This window comes from Acanthopagrus latus, chromosome 1 (genome assembly GCF_904848185.1).
Source record: "Acanthopagrus latus isolate v.2019 chromosome 1, fAcaLat1.1, whole genome shotgun sequence".
NCBI classification, from domain to species: domain Eukaryota; kingdom Metazoa; phylum Chordata; class Actinopteri; order Spariformes; family Sparidae; genus Acanthopagrus; species Acanthopagrus latus.
In genome coordinates, this window is record NC_051039.1 from 8,464,169 (window position 1) to 8,484,722 (window position 20,554).

General features: G+C 41.5%; 1 protein-coding gene across 1 annotated transcript in view; it reads left to right on the forward strand.

The window, feature by feature from the left end:
- The window catches only part of mtnr1aa (melatonin receptor 1A a), a 35,836-nt gene that overhangs the window by 12,728 nt on the left and 2,554 nt on the right, over window positions 1-20,554 (forward strand). The gene's annotated exons all lie outside the window — the stretch shown is intronic.

The following is a 20,554-nucleotide window of genomic DNA, read 5'->3' on the forward strand; positions in this document are numbered from 1 at the left end:
CTTAAGTTGCATTAAGGGATTATTTAATTCATTATTTGGGCGATCCAGAGACAAAACAAGAGAAACAGAGCACAGGAAACAATGCCTATAACCATCATGCTGACAGCTAACTGCCCTCTAATTGAAGTCTTGTCTCTGGCCTCCTGACGAATCAAAACTCAATATCCACTTGTCTTTTAGTCCTGTTTGATCGACCAACTTGGTTAAAAAAAACCCAAAAACTGATCAGATAAACATGGCTGAAACATAATTAGAGTTACTAGCAACCTCTTCACATCACACAGTCCTAGTTTAGTTCGTTGTGCGTATCAGAGATCCAACTCAATTAGGTTTTAATTCTGGGAACACTAAACAGTTCCAGTTCCAAAAATGTATAAGTGCTTTTTTCAGCTTATGGTAAAAATATGTGATGTTGGAGGCACGAGGGTGTTGCAAAGTCAGGGGAAGTAACAAAATATTAAATCAAGTTTATCAAAGGAGTCTTATGACTGTCATTAATCTCCGGAGGCCAGTTAACACTGAATAGGGAGGAAAATGTAATGTAACATTAACATTAAATAGAGGTAGCATTCATCTTTTTAGTTTTACATCCACACCTACTTGAGTTGGTTGGAATTTTGTACTGCAGCTTTAATTTGTCATGGATGTAGACATCTATAGATGACGCTGTTCACATGTTGCTCTCCCATCATGATTATTTATAGTTTTATAATAATAAGAAGAATGACAATAGATTGTTTGGCGAGAAATAAACCTCCCCAATTGATTGTTTTGTTCAACCAACAGCCCCAAATCCCGAGATATCTCATTTCCAATTATGTAACGGCTCGGCAGGTTGATTTGTATAGCACAATTCAGACACAAGACAACTCAAAGTGCTTTACAGGGGCATTAAGATTACATTAAAAGAAATTAAAAATTGCATTTAAAATACGTTATAAACAAGTAGGAAGAAATCAAGAGACAAAACGTTGAAACAAGTTAAGAAACAGGAAAGTAGAAAAGGTTTAAACGAGAAAAGACTAGAGAATAAAAGTCACAGTGCAGTTTGAAGCCTTAAAATTACTTCAGTGAAAGGCTGTGGCAAACAGAAAGGTATTCAGTCTCGATATAAAAGAGGTGAGAGTTGGAGCAGACCTGCAGTTTCCAGGGAGTTTGTTCCAGATATGTGGCCTATAACAACTGAAAACTAAGAAAAGAACCAAATCATCCTATTCAAGACATTCGAATGTTTGGCATTAAAAACGACAAAGGTGCTTATTAAGTACCTTGAAAAAAACCTTCAGAATGTACAGATGTGCACGAGTAAATACTTTCTGAACTCAATCACATTGATGCTCCCAAGCAGCAACCATTCGATGAGATTCCTCCATGTAATGACTGGAATAGTGAGAGGAGTCTGAGGTCGTTAAGTTGGTGTTTTCACAACAGCATCAAATCATCCCCAGTTTTTTTTTTTTTTTGGGTCATGGTCATGTTAAAAAAACAATCCCCTGGACTAGATTCTATTTAACCAAAGCGGTGACTTGAGTTACATCAAGTGGTTACATCAGAACAGATTTTTGGCCCAGAGTCTTTTGTCAGGAACTGCTGTGGAGTTGGCGATATGCCCTCGGGGGCAGAGGGTGATGATGTTGCCAGAGGATGCGAACATCTTCCCCACTGAAGGTGAAAAATGTTTGGAGCCGTGCGTCAAGTTATTGTGAAAGCAGAATATGAGAATCCCTCGTCCCCCTCCTTTGTAATTCAATTAGGGTTCAGAAAAAGGGTGCAGCACACGCTGTCAGGCAGAGGCTTAAATACAGTATCATCAGACCCAACATGAGTAATTGATCATTCATTCATCATCTGTGTCCATTAATTCCACATGAGCTAAATCATCCTGTCAAGAGGCCAAATTACTGGCCAACACTGTAATTTTAGGCTAGTTTAGTGTGTGTGTGTGTGTGTGCATTTGTGTGAGTGTGTGAGCGGCTGTGCCTGTCCCTGTTAGGTCCAATTTGAGATTCAGACTGAGGACATTTTTGCAAAATGAGGTCATTTTGACCGAGCCTCACTTCTTCACATCTGCGGTTAGACTAATACAATAAGAATAAGAAGTGGATTTAGGTGAACTTCAGGTGAAGGGTTGAGGTCAGACACACAGTGCTGAGCGTTCAGGGAAGGATAAGGGGCTTAAGAATGAACTCTGGCAGGGCAATTTATGCATGTGTCTACACTCCCAGACGTAAATGTATCGCTTTCTGTTAATTACATGTTATTTAAATACATATCTAATTACTAGGGGATTGAGGATTTAGTCATTGTTGTTTTACTTTGCTTGGGAGAAAAATGATTTAATTTGAAAAAATATAAACTTTAAGAGCTTGCATTTGGATTTGAAACATTTAAAGTAAGTTAATAATTCACAGTATTTAGCTTTGGCATTGGCTTCTATTTTGTACTGTGTCACACTCTGTTATAATGTTACTGTTTTGTGTCTCATGCACTGCATTGCTTGTACATTTGGAGATCAAGGAAATTTACTTACTTAACTGCAGTTATACTTATTTCTCTTAAAAAAAGGCATATCACACAGAGACAGGCTTTATTGTTAGCTGACAGACCTAGAGCTGTTCATTTCCCCCAGTTGCATTTCTTGTGGCTGTTGACTCAGGTCTGCATGCTGGGTGGTTTCTGTCAGTCAAAGTGACTATTGACTGAGTTCACAGCCTCCCACCTCCAAGATGTCCTGATTAGCCGCTCCAAATCTATGATGTGGGAAATGAGCAAAGCTCAACTGTTACATGAAGGAGGGTTAAGGTCAGACTCATATTAAGGATACTAAAGGCCTAAAATGTGATAAAATGTAATGTGCGTAATGTCATCGTGGAGTCACTGTTTGAAGCAGCTTTGTGTACTTTGCTAGGTGTTCATATGTCAGTGTGATGGCATCACAGCTGTACAATATGCGGCCTCAAATCTTCACAGGTGTGCAGTTGAGATCACAATTACAGCCAAATCTATAGATGGGCACAGTTGGACCCATACTGATGACTAATGCGTGATCCGATTGCGAGATGGGCTCAGTTTTATGTAAACAAAATCGATATAAGCTACAAGTTAGCAATGCTCGCGAGTTGCTGAAACTGGTTCGCTTATTTCCCAGATTGCTTTAGCTTGAGCGCCACAAACAAAAAGCAACAAACACAAGGAAAAAAGTTCGTCAGCATGACGGTTCGTTCGGTCCGTTCCTGAGAAACAAAGAATCTAATAGAAATATTACATGAGGAGTGGTGTATCCTGATTGCATTTGCAGTGTATGGGTCCTTATTTCTCCCACCAGCTTGTTGATGTCATCGTTGCAGAATATTATGTGTGTTTGTCAGTCATCACAGACTGGTAGAGAGACTGTTTCTATGTCATGCGTGGGCGGGTGATTGATGTCTGTCTCCCAGCTGCTGCACTCTGTGTTTACACACCATGCTTATTTTTCTGTGAGTTTATTGTCGGCCCATGAAGCTTCTTTCCATAAGCGTATACAATTTCTATGTGCATATGCTTACGTAACCACACACACACACGCACCATATTTAAGTGAACTTCTGATCTTGTCATCATAATTGAGATGGGAATGGCTACACAGGATGCGCTGTGCGGTCTGAGCGACGTGCAAATGTAGAAGGCGCTGGTGATGCGAAGAAGAGATAGTGGGTTTTTAATATGGGGATTAGTGAGAATATGACATTCTGGCTGCTCTGTATGTGACTTTGAAGCAGAGCTGTTACAGGCAGTAAATAGGAAATTAGAGACTGTGTCCAAAGCTTATGCTCAGAGTGACATTCAGAAAAAAAAAAAAAAAAAAAAATGGCAAGATAAGCCCTTAACCACAGCAATAAAATACGGCTCATCTGTTCAAAGCTCCTCAAATTTATGGTATGTAAGTCTGGAAACACAGTAAAAAGATGACATTCAAAAAATATGCTGAAGGAATCCCAACTATGGGATAAGGAGATTACATTGAGCTCTTTCAGGTCAATTGGGGCCAGATAGGATGATGGAAATAACTGCTGCACAAACTAATCATATATAATAAAGCTCAACAGATGCTAAAGCTCTCGTCTGACCTCAATTTTCCATGGGAACAGAAACAATATATCAAAGTATACAAAGGAGTGTTGGCTTTGGGAAGTCACAAAACTCATTACATTACAGCGCCATCGGGCCAAACCGCCATGTGATCCTGCGTCTCGTCCGCGTACTCTGTTTACATTTACATGCTAAGAAAAATCTCAGGGAACGAGTGGGAATTTACAGAGCTACAAGGGCAAGACCGAAAAGATGGAGAGATTGTTAAAGAAAAAGGACAACTCTTCTGTAAATATTTTGATATTGATCAAACTACTATGCAGGGCAACGGGTGCAGTCACCTCTTTAAGCTCCTCAAAACGAAACATGTCAGTGAGCACACGGAATGTTTGGTATGAACCCCGGCTCTCACACAAATAGCTCTGGGCCCGTACAGTTAAGGCAGATGTCACCGCCTTTGTTCACCTTTTGCTCGCCGGGGAAAAAAAAATCTGTAAGCAATGATGTATTATCGACGTGTTAGCAAATGTGTCATTGCTCTTAGTTAAAGCAAGATTAACATTCATTCACTGTGGTCTGTTTTCGGTCTCCAGCGACTCCTGACGAAATGTCAAGCTCGTTAGCTGGAGTGAGTGTCGTACTATTGTCGTGCGTTAGTCACCCGGCGCCCTCAGCACTCAGCCCTGCGCCTTTGTGTACACTCGCTCTTGGAGGCATAGAGCGGTTTTCCAGAGAAACACATCAAACCGAAGGCTAGGAGAACTGTCCATCGTTTCGATGTATCCCTTTCTTCACAGCCATTGCTTATGTCTTGGTAGCTAACTAGCTAGTTGGCTAACATCACATTGTGATTGCAGACTTGTGCATGACATTTGGACTTATTTCTATTTTGACTCCATATGACACCCCAAATTTAACTTAAGTCCCTCAGGGAAGTTGATGAACTTTGTGTCGCTCCTCTAATAACTGTGCAGACATGGCGAGGGTATTTAAGCGCTATGAGGGGCGGGTTTATAAAGTAGTTCTCTTTCTTTATTTGATGACTTGATAGAAAGCACGGATGGTCCGTGGTTTTCTTTCTCCATCAGACATGGCAAACAGCTTTGTGATCATCCCAGGTAACCAGGTTGTCATGGTTACCCAAGAGAAATCACCACAGCTGTCCTGTTGCGCTTGTCGTCGTACATAAACACCAATAAGAAAAACTGATGAGGGTGTTGGAGGGTTTTCCCAGTTCACAGAGGAAGATTTCAGCCACTAGCCCCTGCAACTCCATCTTGAGGGGCAAGTTGGCACTCAAAAACAACAGGTAGGGGTAAAAAAAAAAATTGGGATTGAGGCTTTTTTTTTTTCTACAGGTTGGTGCTTGGCAGACGGCATATGGAGGGTTTGTCAGAGCATATCTGCTGGGAACATCTGCTGGAAGTGGGGTTGATGAAAATAGCGAGAGTGAGCCAAAACAGAAAAGTTAATGGCTCTAGAAAACCTAAACAATGATTCAAGAGCACTCAGTTGAGTGAAACTGTTGGTATGGATGATATTTCTCTGTGGGGTTGTTTCTACGAGCAACCGCTTTAAGTAAATATTGATAAGGCACAAAAAGCAAAAACGAGAGGTCATCAGACACATCCACTTATGTGTGTAGAAACATGGTGGCCATCCAAGCTGTGGCAGCAGATGGCTTTGGGGTACTGGTAGAAATACTGGAATCAGGGTTTTTTGATACCAAGCTGCAAATATTTCCCCCTAAACAAGACCCTGAAATTGTACAGCAGCTGTCACAAGAAAGTGGAGCAAAGAGCACACACACACAGCCACAAACACACACACACACACACACACACACACACACACACACACAGAGTTTGTGTTGCCATCACTTCAGAGGACATTACGTTGACTTGCATTCGTTTCCCCGCAGACCTACCAAAAACCCCCGACCTCACCCGAGTCTTCACCCTAAAATGTAATGATTTACTTTCTGGTGACTTGCCTTTCCAACCCTAAAAGGAAGGCAAGTCTCCACAATGTGACTGTAAACAGATTTATCTCCCCACAGCACGAATAACGCACCCACACTCACACAGATACACACTCGGCATCAGCTGTGCAGTGTGATAAGCTCTGAACTTCCACCATGTACGAGACTGCCTCCACAACCAGTGTAATATATATTAATAGTTCACTAAAAATAACTTAAACTGCAGGCATCGGTATTTACTATCACGGAGTCTCGTGCTGTCACGTTTGAGTTAAATTATCAGGGGAAATATTTGCAAATGGTGACGTTAAAAGTAATATACAAATTATATGGTGAGTGAACTTTCTGCTCAGCAGCGACCTGCATCAGTGTTTTCCCAATGTGTCCAAGTTCACTGTCAGTTCAGGAAGTAATGTGAGGCTCAGACAGCGCGGCGGACAATAAGGGTGCAGAGGTCGGTTAGGTTGACGGTTGCTCATACGCCGTACAAATATTTGGCTTTTGATGTCACTGCAGGTTCCCTTCCTGTCTCTTACCACTAATTAATTTAATCCAAACCAACATTTTGTTCCAAGTTCAGGAAGCAATTCAGGGTAGTCTCCCCTGCTCTTTAATGTTTCACGGCCATTTGTGTTTCAAATTAAGCGAAAATGTTTCCTTTCATTTCGTTTTCGGCGATTGCCTTCAAAGTGTAGGCAGCGAGAGAGGAGTGGCTGTGTTGTTAATGTGAACACTCACAAAAGGGAAGGACATTTAAATTCAGAAGTTGGCTTCGGATAAACAGACTGAAAGTGGTTTATATTAATTTGGCAGCTACTAAAAGTTCATGTAACATTCCTGTGAGCGCTATAGGGACGCGCAAGACATGTTCTGTATTTGATAAAGATGAGTGACAAAAAAACATTTCACATCTACAGTACAGCACATATCTAATGTATGTGTGATTTCAAAAATTGCAATGCTCACAGATACATTCTGTGTTTTGCTGTGGCTTAGCTCTGATGTTTCTATTGCACAATAACCTCAGTAACCTTGAAGCATGATGAGTGTGCTCATTTCATAATGAGTGGCAGTAACTCCTCATTAAATGCTTGCTTTCCAGGGACCTAAATGACATAAATGGGATCAATCCAATCTTCTGACAGGATCAAGCTGCTTGGTAATTGCAAATGGGAATCCAAGCTACCCTGTAATTGGTTGCTGCTAGTTTGTGTAGTGTGTGTGTGTGTGTGTGTGTGTGTGTGACCTGGTGAAATGTGAGCGCCTCAACTAGGCTGCATCCCAATGTTGACAGTGGCACTTTTATTTTGGCAAAAATAAATTAATGAATGAATTAATTGATTAATTATTAATTCGACTGTCATGTTAGTCTATGTTTACTTTGGAGCACAAGGCACGGTAACCACAGACACAGTAAATAAGCCATGACTCGTTGACTAAGGCACAAATGTGCGTAACACAAACTAAATAAAGAAAACATCTCCGCCAAATAGAAAAAAAAAACCCACAATCAATTACAGAAACTATGCAAGATTCAGGAAAGCTTCAGTAACTTCATGAGGCACAAACCAAGGTAACAAGCGTGTCCCGGTCATGTTCATCACCTTGTAGCTGCACCATCTTTCCGTATTCTCTATTTCTTTATTTAGCCGTGTCTAGTCTGTTTACTTGTGTTTTCTCACATTTGTTTTCACGTGCTTTTGTAAAATTTGTCACGCAGTATGCACTGTTGCCCTGCTCATAGCAAGCTGTGTTAATAATGCCCAACTTCGAGGTAATGAAGCATAGAGTCTGTAATGGAGGAAGCTAATGTAGCTTAATAGCTGTGATGCACCATCCAGTTTTTATTATTCTCTCCCATTGTATAAACTGCTCAAACAAACACAAATGGAATTGTTTGCAGGCAGTGGTGAAAGTCTGGTGGTTTGTCCGCTTAGTGACCAAGCAATGCACCTCGCTCTTGGAGCCTCTTTTCCCTTTCTTCAATAACCTTTTTTTTCATGAAACAATGTACAATCTTGACTGAAGGCCAGGGAGAAATCAACAGCAAAGTACTGGGAAAAAAAGAAAGAGTTGGAAATCAAAAAGAAGTTATTGTTTCTTGAGATATTGTGACTGACTGGCTAACCACTGTCGAAAGCAGAAAACTTGTAATGATCTCAATTCGACCTAGAAATCTGAAACTTAGGGCTTCAAACACTCATTTTTTATTAACAAGTAGGCAGGTTTTGTTAGTTACTGATCCAGTAGAAAGAGTTTTGAACTGTCTCTACTTCCAGTCATAAGGGAGAAACACATATCAGCGGGGGAACAGGCTTAGACACAACACCGAGAGTTTCTATCATTCTTCCTCTCTGCCTCCCTTGGTTACTCCCTCAGCGAGGTTTCTTTTACACTGTAGAGTTTCCACAGTTACTGAGGGGGACAGCAACCGAAGAAAAAACAATGCCTCTTCCTGTTTTGGTTGCGCAAAAGAAGACGCGTCCTTAGTGACTTAACTTGCATAGCATGGCATAGCATAGCATAGCATAGCATAGTGAAAACAAGGATTTGGGCACAATCTATACACAGATGGTGTCACGTTTTCTACAGACATTATACTGTGCAATCAGTATTCACTTCAAACTGATCAGTTAAAGAGATAACAAAATGTCTATTGGCAGTTTTAGCAGTGCTCTTGACTTTCTTTATCAAAGCGTCAGGTCACATGGGCACACACACACACACAAGTCGGATCAGATAGTGAACGCACAAGCATCTTCAGATTATCATTTCAGCTGGGAAACATGGCTCCATTCAGGCCTAATATTCTCAGGCATAGAGGCTGTTTGTTATTATCCACTAACCTGCTGGAGTTTCAGGACAAATAAGAGCAGAATCTGGTGTTTGAACACCCTCCATGTGACCGTCCGCAGACAGTCCCTCTGTTCATGTAGCTATACAGTAGCCCTCTGTCTGTCGGAGCTGGATGTGTATAGGCTCCTCTTACATAGCCCACTTTTGTTGGTTTTCTCGCCAATTTTTTGCTTTGTCTTCTGGAAAAGTAGCAGAATCAGGAAAATGAGGACAGATGTGCTTTTCCGTCATCGCTGTTTTTCTCCACCCAGTTGAGTTTGAAGGTTGAATCTGTCGAATCGACGCTGCAGATTTTGGGTGTTTGGCCGCATGAACTGTGAATCCAGTTGTTTCAGTGTTGGGTTGTTTTTTTTGTTCATATCTGGAGCTTAATCAGTGGTTTTAGTAGTTTAGTGGGATGTGCGAAGGAGAGAGAGAGAGAGAATCTGAGATCATTATACCGCAACACTCCAACTTATCCCGTGTATCCTGGTTGAACTTTAAGTCTGTCTCCCCCTATCTGGGTCAACCCATCAGCCCCCCGCCACGCTCTGCACTGGTCTGCCTTTCAGACAGCTACTCTCCCTCTCACACTGGAATTACCTGTTGAACACTGAGGGAGGATGGATGGGGCTCAAAAGGCACCTTTTACGTGAGCAAGGACAGGTGGGGTAACAACGGCCTTAACGATCTGTTTTTTTTTTTTCTTTGCAGATAATTTGTCTGCATTGTGTCCAAATGTGTTGTGCCTCAATTTAGCTCTTTGTATGTCTTGAGGGATGAGGGATTTTCACTCAGGAGACACTTTCATACAGAAGTGCTCACCTTTATTCTGCTGGTTGTAATCCTGTGTGCGTGTCATATTTGTATGTGTAAAGGTCCATTTTTGCAACAGTGATGTTTTTCGGATTTAGTTTTTGGGGAAATTGTGCTCTTCGGTGACTTTGCTGGGAAAAAAAAAAAATGCTTTCAAAGCAAAGCCTAGCTTCACATAGGTGACCAGGGTCGTGTGCCAAAAGGTCTACAATTGTGGAGGATTAACTGCAGCATGGTACAGCGTTTTTAATTCAATGTCATAATGCCGTACATTTTATTCTGAAAATAAATAAAAACAAAAATTCAAGCTCTAATGTGATTTTAATCCCCAGAAAATCAGACATGTCTGTGATTTGTAAAGTAAAGATTCCGCCGCATATTCTCACAGAGAAGTGATCATGATAGTCTGGTACAAATAGGCATCTCTGTTGCATAGGGTCATGTTTTTAGTCCTTGGCGAGTACGGCTTTAGATGGGTTTTAGTGATTCCGGGATAGCAAATGCCAATCTGTTTGCTTTAGACTGAAATATCTCAAGGAACATCTGATGGATTTCCCATGAAATGCAGTACACACATTCATGGCCTCAAGAGGGTGAATTCTTAAGACTTTAGGCAATCCTTCAACTCTTCACCTCGACCCAGCATCTGAGACATATTCGTGTTTTTTAGTGAAATGTTGCGACAACTATTGGGCAGATTCTAAGCAGGGTTGTTCTGACCTGCTTAACATCGGCATGTTAGCTTTGTCAGTGTGAGCATGTTGGCATGCTGACGTTACCAATTCATTCAAAGCGCAGCCTCACTGTGCTCCTTGTGTGGCTGTAGCATGACTCTTAGTCTTGCTGGGAAAAAATGCATCAGAGACGCTGGATTATTTGTCACATTTTGATGGTCTGGACACACATCATGCACACTAAACCTGTCAGTCTCACCGGGGCGATGACCATCATTTTAGTGCACAAGAAAAGATGTGCATAAAAATGTCATACTTGATTTGTGTCTACCACAACCTCAAACAGATGTTAAGAAGAAGGAGAAAAAAAAAGCCAGTAGAATTAAAGCTTTAAGGTTTAATTATGTAACTAATACATCACAGTTTCTGTGAACAGTGACCAGGGATTATTCTGCATCAGCAGTCTCACACAGATGGGGGAAGCATGACTTCCACGTCATTCACGTGTCCTCAGTATCAAAGGGTTAAAGCACTCTGGATTCTAGCGTCAGCAAAATAACCTGCACCTGCCACATTAATGACAGTTTGATGGAAGTGGAACTCAGCAGAAATACCTTCATTCAACTAGCGCTCAGCTGCAGATGGGGCTCCAGCGTGCATTGTCCTACTTTATGTCCTTGATTTGTAATCTTAGACGATACAGGAGAAAAGGATTCATTGCATGGAACTCAAAACAAATGTTGTTTAGTTTTTCTCCACTTCATAACAGATGCTGTAGCAGAGTCGCACAGTGCGGCTGACTGGGGAGCAGCTGGAGCACTGTAAATCTTAGCAGCACCAGCAGCTACAAGAGCTGTGGCCACATGGTTCACCCAACGCGCAGCTCCTCGGGGGATCTAAAAGTACAGTATCCCCCACACACTGACCTGATGTTCATCAAGATCAGTGTGATAGAAAGAATTGCGCGTGCATCTATGACTAAAGGTGACAACACTGGTCTTTTAACGCAGATGTTAGAGTTAGAGTTAATTTTCATGCCTGGTCTGACAAACAGGTTAATTTTTTATTATTTTTTTAACATCCTGTTTTGCCACTAGTTCATGACACATGGAGACTGTGTAATCAGATTGACAACATGACATTGGACAACTTGTCTAGGGGGTTTTATCTGGAAGACGTGACTGGACCTGTCAGGCTGTGTCAGGCCACCAGCTGTGGGGGCCTGGCTGACATCCAGTGTGACACCACCCGTGGTGTTTTGTCATCTCTGCTCCCTAAGCAGAGAAAGTAAGTGTGGCAGACAGGTATTTTCACAACACATGATCCTCAAAATTGCAGCGGTGGCTGGAAGAAAGAGGCCCCGCAATTTTGAGATTGAGACTGCTTATTTACGTTTCCTAAGGTTTGACCTTGTTGAATCTCGAGTTGCATCCGAGTGCGATCACCTGCAGGACATCACAGCGCTGCCAAGAAGAACAGGAGCTCATCAGCTGGAATGCTTGCTTGCTTAACTTCATCTGAATTGTGTAACTGTTAGCAAAATTCCTCTCTTATTGGTGAAAGAAAGTGCCCCACTGTTTCCGAATGTGCGCCGGACAAAGGACATTGTGTGCTAATCTGAGCGCATCCCAAAGGAATATCCTGGCCAAGAACTTTCTCCATCTGATAAGAGAATCACACCGAACTGGACGTCATGAGTCAGGAAATAACTCTGAATGTAAAACACAGCCCACAAAAAGACACGTTGTGTTTTGGTCGTTCAGGCATATTAAGCAACTGACCCCGGTTGTGTGTTTGTGTTAACTGTTGTGATTAAAATCGGATCCTGACATTTAAATAGTCTCCGGGCTACTTACGCCAGGCTGTTTTTATGAAAACAGTGGCAGCGCTTGATGCAAACTAGAATTGGGCTGGCAGTGCATAACGCTGCTTTCCGCTCCGCTTTTTATGATCGGTACTTCCCGTAGACAAGAGGGCACTTGAGGTCAGTCTGTAAATCCCTTCTTTCCTTTGCCACACCAGGGTAGGACTAAAACCCCTTCTACCTAAATCCATGTCAGAAGTGCTCCCTTTTTTCCACCATTCTCTCAGCAGCTGAAAACAAATTCCCTTTAAAATAACGGAGAAGGCTATTGACAGATTCTGTCCTCCAGCTGCTTTATGTTTTATTATTAATGTACTGTATGTTCGCTGTGTTTTTTTGTATTCGTCCCAGACTCTTGAAATAGCTTCTGTAAGAAAAGTGAGGAGATTAAACTTGCCGAGAGTCTCATCATCCACGCTTGTCACTGGCTTCATTCATAAACACAATATCCGCAAATCCAATAGTGACCCAGGGACATAATCACTCTGCTTCTTCACAGGGATGCCTCCATCTCCCTCTCCCTTTGTCTCTCTGGTTTTATTCTCCTCTCCCTCTCTCTCCCCCTCATCCTCTCCGTTCCTCTTCCTCTTTGGATTATTATTAATGCAGTTCAAGCAAAGTTCCAACATCACAGTTGTTGTTTTGTGTGCACTTTGTCACATTTCAGGAACTGAGGAACTGTTGCCCCAGCGCTGCTGAACGGAGTGCCATTATAATCCCCTCCCCACCCATCCTCCTCCTGTCATAGCGGTAGCTGGAAGATATTAAGAGTGAATTCCACAGGACCTCGCGAAATGCCCTCAACACACAAAAAAGGCAAACATATTATAGCCTCTCATTCATCAAGGACTCATCTTTATTCAAGACTGAATTTGTTGGCACAGATACTGATCGTTGAATCATGTATGAGTAGCGGCGGCTCAGTAATAATGAAAGAAAATTCACAGGAGGAAGGATTTCTTCCAGTATAGACCAATGTATGAGGCCATGACAGCAAGGTGATCGAATGTGTAACCACATGAATCAGCTGTTTTTGTTCAAGAAGGTGTGGTGGTAGGCATAAAATGGAATATACGTCGGATTGTTGTGGTGATTGATTTTTCTTTGTTTCAGTCAGTCACAGTCTTTTTGCCATAGCTTGCGTCAGTCACAGGGTTGCGTGACAGTTCAACAAATGTCCAAGTAGGAAAATGATTTTGTTCTTTGAGTTAACAGTGAGAAGATGTCAATATGCAGCATACCAAATAACTAAAAAACAATTAAAGTTCTTGACTCTAGGATGAGATTTTTCTTTGCATTTAAATGAAGAGACAGAGTTATAATTGCCGTTGTTTGCAGTTTGAGGCGTCCTGTCAAGGGTTTGATAGATCTTTTTCATAGTGACATTCTGCATGGAAAATGCCTTTTGGGCCTCAGGGGAATTGTTCGCTGCAGTACCACAACTGGACCCTGGGCAAAATTGGAAGCAAGACTTAGCAGCGCTGTAGAATCCAGGTCTGTTATACATTCATGGTATTTAGAGTGTGATTACTTGGGAAATTACCAATTTAACAACTGCCTTCTCCCCTTAATGGCGCCTCTTCCATCTTGGCCTCCTGTGCACAGCACCGGGTCTGACAGGTATTTTTCAAGGTCATTAAAATCTCCACATATCTCCGCACTGCCATTAAATTAGAACCAGATATTTGTAATTGGAATTCCTAATATGAGATGTGCATTTGACTATACATGTAGTGTCGTTATTATCAGAATTTACATATGTGCTTCAGGATATAGAATGTATTCACATTCCTCGGGTGTCATTAACATACATTTAAATGAATGCTCTGCAGTATATTCTGCCAAGGGCAGTGGACTAAAGACCTTCACATGCTTTTTCTCCCCGTTCACTCCAACCTCGGTAACCTCCCCTGACAAGGTATGCAGTTAGACTTGACTTCTGACTGTGGATAATGAAATGCCTGCAATAGATCATTAGAGCAGCGGGGACACGAGGCCACAGTGTGTCTGGGCGGATGTATTCAGATGTGTCCCACCTGCTGCTCACCTTTAGCACATGCATATCATATGATGAAGGCACAAATGTTTCAATTCTGTTCAAATATGATCTAAACTTGTGTCTTCTTCCGTTTTAAGGAAAAAAAAAAAACAAAAAAAAACACATCCGATCCATATTTAACATTCCTCAGTGTAAAGCAGAACAGTTGGTACACAGTTGTTCGCACAGACTGCCGGTAGGAGGAAGACTTGAAAGGAAAAGATAAGCCAATAAGGACCTCAAAAAAGCGATTAGTCTGCTTGACTTTACCATATGAAGGCGCACTTTTCCTTTTTTTTTTGGAATTGTGGTGCGATGTATTTATTTGGGATATTTTGATACTTTCATATTCCAATCCCAACATTTGAATGTTGTTCAGAATTATAAGTTATTGCAGTTGGAAAGGGTGTACAAAGGGTGCACAGTATTATGCTATCAGTGGCAAAGGGTCTAAAAATGATTATATAATTTATCGCAATTATTCAGGGATAATATATCATCTAACAAAAGTTAGTTGTTGTGACAGGCATTGTTAGTCTGTAGTTTTAATTGTATTGTGTATATATAGATAGTAGACTACAAGATTAATATATCCTACATGTCCCAGAAAGCTCTTTTACCAAACTAAACAACTGTGCAGTGAGGGCTGCGGTCAGAGAGGTGAAAATAATTCAAGGTCCACTGACAGAACCACAGAGTTTGCTGAGATGGCACATTTTGAATGACAACAGACAGAGCAGCACTTGCTGGGCGACATGTCAGAGTACTGAGAGACGACACTGCTGGAAAAACCAGCATGACTCCGAGAGCAATGCGCTGAAGTGATGCAATGAAAAATGAAAAAAAAAAAAAGTCTTCATCTGTAATCCAAAGCAATCTGGAGGAAACAGACAGCTCACCACCAGTCTAACAACATCCCTGCTGTAAAGCGTGAAGGTGGCAGTCTCATGCTGTGGGTGCTCTTTTCAGTGCAGGGCGACGGGGGGACTTGGCAAGTTGGAGGAAGAATGAATGCAGCAGAATTGGAGGCTTTTTGTCGTGACACAGACTAGATGCGTTGAGTCTCGCTGATTAAATGCACAGCGCTTGGCCACGAGGTGTCTCTCAATCAAAACAATAAGACAGATTGATGACAAGAAGTAGCATACAGCCATGGAAGCTGATGAAATTGAATAATTGTGCTCTATCATAAGTGAGTGTGAGCATTATAAGCAATAGTGTGTCCAGCTCGTCCTCATCAGAAAAACGACCACGTAGGTTGACTGTGAAAGCAGCTTATTGAAACCTATATGTGCATTTCTAGTCAGGCCGGTGGCCATAGTAATTGTTAAGGCAGCAAAGGAGGATGTCAGGTGAAGTGGTATTATGCAGGAGGACAAGGAGGCAGCTGTTCATGTCCAATGTAAAAACAAAAGTTAACAGTGGCTTATTTAGACATACCAACACAGTTACATCGCGTAAACCACGTATCTTAAATTACATAATTTACGTACCAGATTTCCATCAAAACCACGGTGCAAACTGCGACCGTTCAACAAAGGTCCAGTAAGGCTATCGCTGGTATGCAGCCGTGTTGTTTTGGAAGCAGTGACAAAGTTCCTTTTAGTCAGTGGTAATCGACATACTTAGTCATTTGGATATGAGGATGTGTTGGAGTGGCTAGCTAATTCGACAACGTCCTCCCTCTCACTCTGTAACACGTAATATCCCATATTCGCCTAAATTTATAGCAACCAGATGGAGTAAAGGGGATATGTCGCCAATTGACAGGCAACCTGAAATGCACCATTACCTTGAACAACATTAACAGATATCTTTGTATGTCAACACCATTGGAAACATTTGTGATACTGCTATCGTACAATTTAACAAAATATGGCTGTAGGTTGTGTCATTTTTGGACATTTTAATGCAGAAATGTTATATATTTTACCTTTAAGCAAATAACATCAGTTATTGGATGAGAATTAACAATAGCAATACCCAATCATGGGGAACTACGGTGTAATTTTGCAGCCTGTGTTTATGTTGGTGTCAGCTGGGGGAGGTCACCAATGTGAGTAGCGGATTGAGGTAACTAAATTACAGACTGATTTAGTGCATGCCTTCTGTGTGGATATAATAAGCGAAACGTATTAAGATTATTTGATTGGATTTGAACCAAGGGGGAGTAACCTCTTTAATTTTAGCAGATTTGATTTTTAGTCAAATTTATGAATGGAGAAGAGCCAAGAGGCGGAGCTCAAGTGATTATATAATGGAGTCAATGAAAAAGTACAAGCAAAAGATTAAAGAATGAAATAGTCTCCTCTGACTGTACTTAAGCTAAGCTACATATCAAATCACAGCCCTTCCATATCGCTGCAGTGGCCTCAGGACAAGAAAGTGACAGTCCTGGTATGACCCAATAAAAGCCAGGTCTTAAATCCCTTTGGAGAATCTGTGGAAAGTCCTCGGCGTAGCTGCTCACAGAGGTTTCACTTTCAGCTTGACTGAACCAGAGTAACTGTGCTCTGAAAAATGGGACAAAATCCTTAATTCAGATGCTTCAGGCTGAAACAGACTCAGAAGTGTCATTCCTGCCAAAATGTGTTTTCAGAGTATTGACTGGACTTGTTAGAGCTCATTTGCATGGGATGACTATTTGTCATTGTCAGTGTGTCTGGAAAACAAAAAACCTTTTTTTTTTTCATCACCTCCTCGAATCAACATATTCCATTTTTAGATTATGCTGCAACACCATAAATCGTCACAAAAAAAAACAACAAAACAAAACATTGAGCTGGCTAGACACCGTCTAAATACACTGTATATCTTTTAAGCTTTCCTGTGTGTCAAAAATTCATTGCGAGCTACAGCAGCAAAAAAATAAAAATAAATAATGTTCAGATGTGCTTCACTTGTACCTAAATCCTAACAGAAATTGGTTAAAAGTGTGGGATTGCAGAAATGGAAAAAGGGACACATCGCCAGGCCATATCTCTCCTCGAGCCAAATGAAAACTCAGAGCGATGCGTCAATCACAGAACTAGTCACAGTGACAGAGACAGTGAGCGAGAGAGTCCAACAGCCAAAAGAGCCAGCTGCCTGTGGGCCTTTCACCACATGACCTTGTCAAGGTCAAGGCTGTTAATACTGAGTGACTTGAGTTTAAAATCCTGTAACAGGGTTGTTACAGTAAAGTATAGCCAAGGGAGAGAATGGGAGCCCCTTAAAGTCGACTGCTTGCGCCGCGTGTCAACACCTTCCTTGGACACAAAAAACATGTTCTCATTTGGTGGCTTGCACGGAGCCCCACTAACGGCAGCCAGCCCTCATCTCTGCACACACGGTCTTGTTTTTGTCCCCTAGGAGGTCCTTGCATTGTCTCACATTAATCCTGGGAGTTTAACCTTAGCTATATACACTACACCCCCGACACTTGGCTTTACAATAACCGAGTCATAACCATAAAATTTTAATGGTTTATCTTGTGGGAAACGGCTGTTTGTCCACGAATGAGAGTGGAGTCACTATATTGGCACTGTGTGACTACTGTCCCCAGGATGTAATTAATACAAGTACCCATACACATGTTTGCAATCTATTTTTTTTTTTTTAATTTATTCATTTAATGTTTATTTGAATAGGGACACGTATGTAGCATAAACTAATGCCACGCATCACGGCATTTATAGCCCAAGCTAATCTGCAATTCCAGTCCCTGTATGGGCTTTTAAAGCACACAAGAGACAATATAAACACCACCTCAATAATAAATATTTTAATATTTGAGATAGACAGAACAATAGAAGACACAAACTGTAATACAATACAATAAAACAAGAAGCACAAGATTTTTCATGAGTACATGACTGAGTCCCCCTCAAAAGCTGCTTTTAGTTTGACTTTTAAAATGAACTGTGTCAGGATCGTGTGAGTTCTGCAGGAAGGACAACAGGAAACAGAAAAAAGCTGTTTGTCCAAATGAAGATTTGAGAAGAGTCACGTTACTGACCAGAGAACACGGAGCAGCTCAGGAGCCTGATTATGTCGGCATTTATACATGAAATTTGCTGAAATAATCAAAACTTGATATATTTATTTGAACATGGTGACAATTTGATCTTATTGGCTTATCCAAAATTGTTTTAGATGCCGCTTTTGACCACGAGGTTACACAACAATGTAAATGTGAGAATATCAGCTAGTTCACAAAATTTGCAAGCAGGTCTTAATGTGTGTGCACTTATTTATTGACATATTGCATTCCTCTCCTTCTAGCCTTAACACACTAATCTTTATTATGTTTACAGTTGATCAAGTGATTACTGATTACTGTGACAGGTGTAGGTCAAAGTGATAACAAAGAAGTCAATAATATGTCGGTGCTATTTTTACAGCTTGTTACAGTTTACCTTGTGATCATGTGATCTTGCCAATCCATCTTGCCAGGCTTCAAGCTGTGAGCTTGTGGCCGAACACAGCGGTTGAACCAATCAGGGTCATATGAGCATGGGTGTACGCTCCATTTCTTTTTAGTTTTCTGCCACTGTCTGGTTAGGTATGGGAAACTCAAATACCTGGTAAGGTTTAGGTAACACCTTTGTGTTCAAATAAACCCTTTCACAGTATTCAAAACGTTTGTGTTTGAAAGGATATTTCTCACATGTCTAATTTTCTGGGACTTTTATACCCCTAAAAGCTATGACATTACAAAAACGGGATTGTGCAATTTTTAATGATGGTCCTGGAGCAACAGTGATTATGGTGTTCTGAGAACACCGACACAAAGATATCAGATCTTGATGGGCTGCATGACGACCAGCAGGAGAAATGACTGTTTGTTTGAAAACAGCAATGATGGCTCTTTTATAGGTTAGTGCTGCTGTTTCAGCACCAGTTACATCAGTACTACAAAGTATATTTACTTGAAATAGGAGCTAATAACTGCATTGGAGGCTTTTCTTAATGGAAAAGATGTTTTCATTCTTTTGTCAATTGGCCGTTGTAAGAATTCACCAACTCCCTCCACATGTGGCAGCGCTCTCCTACTGTTTCTTTACTTGGTTAAAATTAGCCTGTGATAGACAGTGATGGACAGATGGTTCTTCCAATCACCTGCCAAGAAATTTTTCAAAGTGCCTGCCCTTTTCTTGACAGCTTCTTTGCGGAACTTTTCCAGATGGTTCTATGTAACAAACCATCTGGCACGTCAGATAATGTTTCCCTGCCTCCAGGTGGCCAAAATCATCAATCATCGCTGCCTTAAATCATCATAAATACATGCCCTAATCCAACACTTACACTCACCTTAAACTAAATCTAATTCTAACCTGAGCCATAAAAACACTTGAAAGGTACCCCGTGGAAAATGTTCTTACCATTCAGAAAGAGTCCTTTCTCTCAAGGCCCTCACAAAGGTAGATGTATATAATCACTCACACACTCACATGCCATGAAGCTCTCTTGCAGCCATGGGCTCTTGTGACAACAGCAGGTGCACCTAATTCCCTATAGAGGGCAGCTGAATGACAGATATAAAAGGACAAAGCTTAATTAATAGCCACATGATCCCAGGCAGGAGAATGGTTGGTATGTTTTATGGAAGATAAGGGGCCACCGGGCTGATCAGTAGTGTGCTTCTAATGCTCAGGTGAGACTGACAGGTCTGCCTGCAGGTCGGGGGAGTGTGTCTGATACTGACAGACCAACCGTCAGCACAGAAATGAAATTGCCTCCTGCACCGCAGTGATCGAAGAGATATACGATGCGTTTATTTCCCATCTGACATGCACTAAATGCATCTTATTATCTGTGACAGGGCATTGTCGCGCACGCAGAGCTGGATGTGGACCTGTCATTAGGCACCGGGATGTGGCGCTTACTACCTCACATATAACACATTTCACTCGTATGTAAGTGGCAGCTGTGAAAACACTGTGTGGCTGGATGTTAAGATCCTCCGACATCCCCATGACAGGCCACTCAACAGTAAATAATGCTAAAACGCAGAGGTCTGCATAATCAAGGAAAACTGGAGGCACAAAGAAGTGCGCACACACACACACACACACACACACACAAGCACACACACACATACACACATTCAGAAGTGAGGCTGTTTCCGCAGAGTGTTAAAAAGATATTTGCTCTTTTGTCTCTTTCAAGTGCATGTCATGTATTTCACTTAGTAAAGGTTGAGGATCACAGTCGCTGTCTGTCGCCTCTCTGCATGCAACACTGTGCTCTCCAACAAGCCATGTCTAATTCTCCCATCAGTTTGGGGGACAAAGACT